At 29.7% G+C, this 7,269-nt stretch overlaps 1 pseudogene; it reads left to right on the forward strand.

Moving 5' to 3' along the window:
- The first annotated feature begins 3,462 nt into the window (after window positions 1–3,462).
- Window positions 3,463–3,581, forward strand: LOC112476689 (annotated as a pseudogene).
- Window positions 3,582–7,269: the final 3,688 nt, after the last annotated feature.

Raw genomic sequence — 7,269 nt, forward strand, 5'->3', positions numbered from 1 at the left:
ATGTTGAATTGAAAGTGAGGCAATCCTTGGATATACATGTTTTATCGAAATTGCTCTTTTTCCCCCTGAAACCACATGCAAGGAATACTTTCCTCTTTTCCCTGTTGAAGGTTTTAAGCTTCGCCTCATGCTCTTTTTATCTCCTCATAGCTCATACTTGTCTCTCTCTCCCCTTTTCCGCTTCTTTGTTAAAATCCTATAGCTTTGCTTCCTCTTACAAGATGCCTTTGACTTAAAGATTCTTTCCTAAAAAGTCAACCCATTGCCCTCTTTCAAAATAATTCCAGTTGCTTTCATGGAGCTCTACTGATCAAATTGGAAAAAAGAACACTTTTGTCTTCTATTCAAGAGAACTCACAAGCAGTTTGCTTTATCCCAGCCTCTGATACAAGCAGGCTCTAGTTCTATTTAGACATAATGAAAATGAAATTAGAGTATTGTTAATATCTATAAAAGCTGTATTATTTTTCTAATTTACAATTTAAAAATTAGAAATATGCCTCTATAAAATTATATTTTTGAACTCTTTTTGTACAAATTATTTAAAAGATGATCGTTATTTTACAGATAACATGTAAGAGGAGGGGGAAAAGTAAAAAGTCAATTGATCATCTCAAGTTTAGTATAATTAGTATATTTTAAATTCTAAGTTGAATTACTCTAACATTTAGAACATTGCCATCTGATATGTCTCTTGTTCTTTATATGTACATTTTGGAAAATAGAATTTGCTTTGCATTCTTTATTTGTCTTACCAATTAATTAAAACCAAAGGACATCTTGGGGAGAAAGCAACATCTTTTATTACCTGAACCTCCTTAGAAATATAAGCCAATTTTGAGAATTATGGTAACAAAAGTAAAGTCAATAAAAACCTGAAGTGATTAGAAAAACCAATTTTGCTCTCTCCACCCAGATAACTTTAAAAAATATAAGAAAGCCTGATTTCAGAAAACAGATTTATTACTTTTAATTTCTTATTATCACTATGCTTTTTTGTATTATTCATTGAAAGAGTTTAATTGTATAGGGTGATGTTAACTAGCATAGCATGCTCATTTTCTAATCTCAAATATCTAAACCACTATTAAAAGTCTAAACTGGTTGCCTTTTTTTTAATCCCAAGAATATCTAGCACATTGTTCTAGTATTAATATCCACTCCACTTGGTAAATATGTGTTAAATGGATAACTAAATTAAGGAAGGCTATAACAAATGCTTATATATCTCATTTAAAACAGCTCAGGGCTATAGTTTAAAAGTCCTTATAGTTTAGAGTCCTTGAGTGAGTTTATGGCTTAGACCCTGATCAAGTACAAGTATATATTTAGAAAATTTAAAATAATTATGAGTTTCTATGAAACCGTTTAAGAATATACCCCAAGAAATGCTGATAAAATACTTTTTTTAAATAGCAGTGAACAGCAAAAAAAAAAAAAAGAAAAAAAAAAGTTAAAAAGTCTTGTCAGACCGAAAAGAACAAAAATCAAAGAGAGGTGAACTCAAATAGTTATAGGCCAACAATAAATGCTATTCATATTCATGCAGTACTTCTTTCAAGATTCTGTGAACAGTTTTGTGTTTTACAATGTGGCAATCTGTTAAGAATTCTTCATGTTTACTGAAATACTGTTAGCTCCTTCTCTTAGGCTGCTCTAAATGTCATTTCAATTTCACAGAAAATACAGACAAGACCAAAAAATAAATAAATAAAATAAAACAGATGTCCCTGTAGTTTAAATGCATTGTTACAGTAGTCACTTTATATATACCTCTCCATATAATTGATAGAAATTGAGAAGAATTTTGACTCAAAAAACTTTCCAAAGTCTTGGAATACAGATCAAGGAACGTTCATTCTGATCAAAAGCTTGTGACTTGTATAGATTATTAGAGATATTTATATAGACAATTTTTTCATGTATTTCTGTAGCATTTTTATGTTACATTTTTACTAAAAATATTTCAAGAAATTCACAAGTTAATAAATCTTAGATCTTAGAGGAATATAGTTACATTTTTACTAAAAATATTTCATTTTTACTAAAAATATTTCAAGAAATTCACAAGTTAATAAATCTTAGATCTTAGAGGAATACAGTGTGATATCCTTCAGTGGAAGCAAACTTCTGGGGTATATCTTAATTCAAAAAAACTTTGAAGAGTTTTCCCTCCCCCTAATTATTTTAAACCAAGTTTTAAGATTTTAAAAATTAAAATATTTAATATACTATTATATAATCATTTATTAAAAAGTTTTAAATGATGTGAGTATTAGTTTTTTAGTTATTGTTAGTTTAAGAGGCAATCAATTCAAAATATAATGCCATTCCTGGTAATGTCTCCCAAGACAATACTTCAGGATAGGAAAAGAGATCTTTTCTCTAAATTATGGAGCAAGTTGTATTACTTCCTATAAAAAATGTTCCCTGATATCAGGAGTTTACATATGAAGTAAAAGATGCTCAATATTTGTTGAAATAATAAATCTAAAATGGAAGTAACTTTAGAGTATCATGACAATACAAATTACAGAAATCTACCCATTTTAAGAGATAGTGAGGCTTAGCGTATGCCTTGAAAAATCAGAAACAGTTAGGTTGGTAGATATTGGTGAGAAAGTCTTTCCAGTAGAAAGAGGACATATGTACAAAAGCATGTGAACATGGCTTCTAGAACTGACCTTCCTGGGGACAGATAGAAAGATGTAGGCCATATTAATGAGCTTTTTGGACCATCGAAAATAGTGTCAATTTTCTTTCTAGGGACATAATGAAGGGAGTTAAGCAGGAAAATAGCCTGATGAAATTTGCATTTTAGAAAGATTAATGTACTAGAAAGTGAGTTACATTTTAATGAAGAGAGAAATACTAATGAAGGAAAGGTGATTCTAAGCCTAGCTTAAAAAAAAAAAATAGTTTAGGCAAGATATGATTAGGGACTGAACTAAGGAATTTTCATGTGGAGATAGAGTATAATGGATTTTGAAGATAAATAGGAGATAGAAGATGAACTGGTACAAACATTTTTAAGTTGGAAGTTAACGAAAGTGAAGAAAAAAACAAAACATATTTAGGACCTGGGAAATTGCATAGGTTTTCATGCTATTCACCAAAATAGATAACTCATGAGAAATTTTTAAATTTACAAGATAAGGGAGCAAGGAAATAAAATGAATGATAACTTCAAGTTTAGAAAAAATAAATTTAAAGTACTATGAAGTCCCTGTGAAAATTTTCCATAATAATAATATAAGTAAGGTTTGATTGTCAAAAGCCAATGTTAGGCTAAATTCAAAAATCACTTATTTTTTCTCATATAAGAATGGTTGGCTGAGGCTTTCTGCTGATTTGGGCTGGCTTTTACCATTCTCAGAAGGGATTCCTCATGGATCTGTAGTCAGCTAGGTACTTAGCTGGGAGGTGGTTAAATATCAAGACTATTAAAAATTATAAACCTCAGTCTATGACCAGGCTACCCTGAATAAGCCCAACCCCGTCTGATCTCAGAAGTTAAGCAAGGTTGGGTCTGGTTAGTACTTGGATGGGAGACCACCTAGGAAGACCAGGTGCTGTAGGCATAAAAAAATAAATAAATAAAAAAAATAAGGGATTGTAAGCTGACAAAGTCATTGCAATCTGCGAGGTCAAACAAGGGCTGCCTCACCTAAAAAAAAAAAAAAGATAAAAATTACAAACTGCTCACCTCTCGTCCTCCCTACATTTGACAATACCTGTACTACTTCCAACATCTGGGGTATGGTGAAAGTGAATGACACTGGTGTTGAATAAATGAAGATATTTCACTAGAAACAGAAATCGTTTAGTGTGATTGCAGAAAATAGATATGAGGGTGACTGGAAGATAGATGTTGCAATTTTTAAGAATTATAAATTTATTACAGAACACATAGCAAATAAGAAAATATAAACTAGAAAAACAAATAATATTATTAATATATTTATGTAAATATATACAAAAGCAGTTTAAATTGGATAAAAATGTTGAAAAATAAAAGTACCTTTTAAAGTGAAAGGGTAAGACTTATGGTTCAAAATGCTTAATTATTTAATGATATTACAAGATAAATATGATTTTAAAATAATAAATTTTAAAATATGAAAATTAATGTTTTTAAAATAAAAATGTAAACTTGACATGGTTAGTTAACATTACATAAAATACATATTTTATAGGATGGAAATTTAGTTTCTTATACATAAATAACAAATAGCTGATGGAAAGTTTCATTTGCCCAGGAAAAAATACTGATTTTTTTTTCTGAGAAAGTAAACTTTGATTAATAAAATTAGTTATTAGTATAAAACACCTAAAAGAAAGCAATAGAAAGTGTTGGCTTTTATCTCAAGTCATAGCTCAAAATGAAACATAAACTTATTTTTATCAAAATTCTCAATGTAGCTAGGTGTCTTGTGGGGTGAGAGAGTGACTTCCTCAAAAGAAAAACATCTACCTTAGACTTTATTATGCTTCTTTTTTTTTTTTTTTTTTCCTTTTAGGCACTATCTTCTACCCTAACTGGCTCTCCATTCCTCATTTTGTTTGGGAAAAAGGCCTGAAGGTTATAGCTATGTGTTAAGAACATGAGGCCATACTGAAACCTTTGACAGCAGAAAAGAGAACTTTGGGTAAATGTCTAAGTAGAAAAATTCATACAGGATATTTTGCTCATAAAAGATTAAATTTGGAATAAGTTTTCATGGGGGCAAAGATGCCTCAAGATCCATGCGGAGAATTATCTATAATAGATCTCCTACAAAATCTGCCTTTAATGTTAATTTTATTAGCAAACTAATTGGGATGACTGAATGTCTTCTATAGATTTATGTAGGCAATAGAGAGAGTGAGAGAAAATATTTGAAACAGACAAACAAAATACACAGTGCCTCATAAGATCTTATTCTCACTGATTCATTACATGTTTTAGGGAATCAATTTAAACTGACTTTAAATCTTTACTAATAATCCACTGATCTTTTACATATTTTTTAGTCTTATGGAACCAGTGAGAGTGTAAAATAGGAACCTAAAATCTACCTTCACAATGTTTTTGTAAAAATTAAATAAATATATATTCTGTGTGGTAGCCTAGTTGATAGCATACGAAAGACATTTGTTCATTCAGCATGGGCCTGGACACGATGAGAATCTAACATGACTGGACCAGGTCTGATCATTGTTATACTAGTATCTCACTATACAACAGTAAAATATAAAGTAAGTCTATCAACTTCTCTTCTGGCAAATCTAAAGGTTTGTTAGAAATACATTACCTTGTTATCCCACCCAGGAGTGTCTTTATGTTCATGCAGGAGAAATGTGTTTGCCCATATGGTAATTATTAGATGGAAATTTGCATGGCTTCAATAAAAATCAAATCAATTTATATAATATTATAATTGATATTAATTTTTATTATTATAAAAAAGAACAATTAGGTATTAAAGCATTCTTTTAGTTTAATTCAATAGGTGACCAAAATTAATTTCATGCCTTTTAAAACCTACTCTTTCTTATGAATGGGATAGGAACTTTTTAAATAGACTTAATTGTGAAAACTCAATATATTGAGTATTATTTGATAACCCATTTTAAAAATAATTGTATCATCTTAAGCCAAAAAAGAAATCAAACTTTTTCTGTAATTATTTATATTCAAATAAATTTCAGCCTAAACTTGAAAGCATCTGGTCGTTTCTGAATTAAACGTGCCTTCCTTTAAAGATGAACTGGTCATGATACTTTCAGCTTAAATTTCAGAGAAATATATGTTAAGAAAGAAGATTGCTCATACAAAATGGCTGAGAATCAAAAATAATCTGTCTGAGTACATCTATGGAGCTAACAATTCTACACACAAACCAAACACTATCAATCAGTTTTAACAAATTTTCTTTCTGAGCTCAAATATCAGCAAGACCACTGACAAGAAAGACTCATTACTCTGCTTTGATACCAGTTTAGACCCACTTTCATCCTTTAGATAGATTCTATGAATATTTGCCTCTACAGTTTATGAGAATCTTTGTTGTTGTACTTACATATTTCTTTTTGACCACTCATCATTGTAGCTTATATTTCCCTTCAGGAAACTCTAACCATAAATAGAAAAAAAAAATTACTATGTAATAAGTATCTATTGTGTGCTAGGTACTGTCCTAGATAAATAATTGTCACTTCAGTCCTAGAAATAAAGATTTATTAACTTCCTACACACTGTTAACAAGTGTGACATTGACCATACGATTTCACAGTTCAAAACCTTTGCCTTCTTTCATAAAATAAAAATAAACAAAAAACATTAGATGAGTTTTCTAAGATTCAAAAGATGGTAAATACAAATTAGGTCTTATTCATCTTTGTAGTCATGTGTTTTTACATAGGACTCATGGTTTGCTTCCTATGTTAAATCACCTATAAATATTCAATATCATGTCCATTTTGTACACAAAAAGTAAGTGAATGGCAGAGAAAAGATCACATTTCAGTAGTGTGCTTAAACAAAAGATTAAAAAACATCTAAAGTTATAGTAAGAGTGACTTAGGTGAAACAGAGTCTATGCTGAGTAAAAGGTTTAGATTAATGGATGATGTCCCAAATTTAACTTAGATGTTAACAGAAGAATTGTATGTCTTGCCCAGCTCTCTTTTGGGTTTGTTTTCTTTAAACAATAACATGTTCAAACTATTTTTTAACATGAATACTTAACATAGTCCTCATTTCTTAGAGTACATTTTGACCGTAATGTTAACAATTTTTCCTAATTATGCCTCATATTGTTTGGCTTACACTGTCACATTTTGAAAGGCTTCTCTTTCCTCAGTCATACTAAGGGCAAAATATTGAAGGGTTTTTTTTTCTTATATTTCACTCAACAAAATATGTACCTAATAGAGAATGCAAGCTCATATTATGAAATAAGACAGTTTCTGATATTGTACATCATTCTTATACTCAGCTACAAACATTACAAGAACATAGCAAAGAATATTGAATTTAAAAACTTTGAATCAGGTAACTATGAGAGTAAAAAGTTTATTTTTGTTTGTTTAATATGAATCCCTAGAAGAATCCTAAAGAAAAGCAATATTTAAAATAGTTGAGCTCCCCTTACATTTCAATCAGATCAACTTTATCATATTTTTATGTATGCATAACACTGCTTTATAAACAAATTAGAAGAAATAATTTAATTTTATTTCAAATTAATTTTGGTAGCTCCTATGAATATTTAGCTATTGTGATAT

Source organism: Pteropus alecto, unplaced genomic scaffold, assembly GCF_000325575.1.
Source record: "Pteropus alecto unplaced genomic scaffold, ASM32557v1 scaffold71, whole genome shotgun sequence".
NCBI lineage: Eukaryota > Metazoa > Chordata > Mammalia > Chiroptera > Pteropodidae > Pteropus > Pteropus alecto.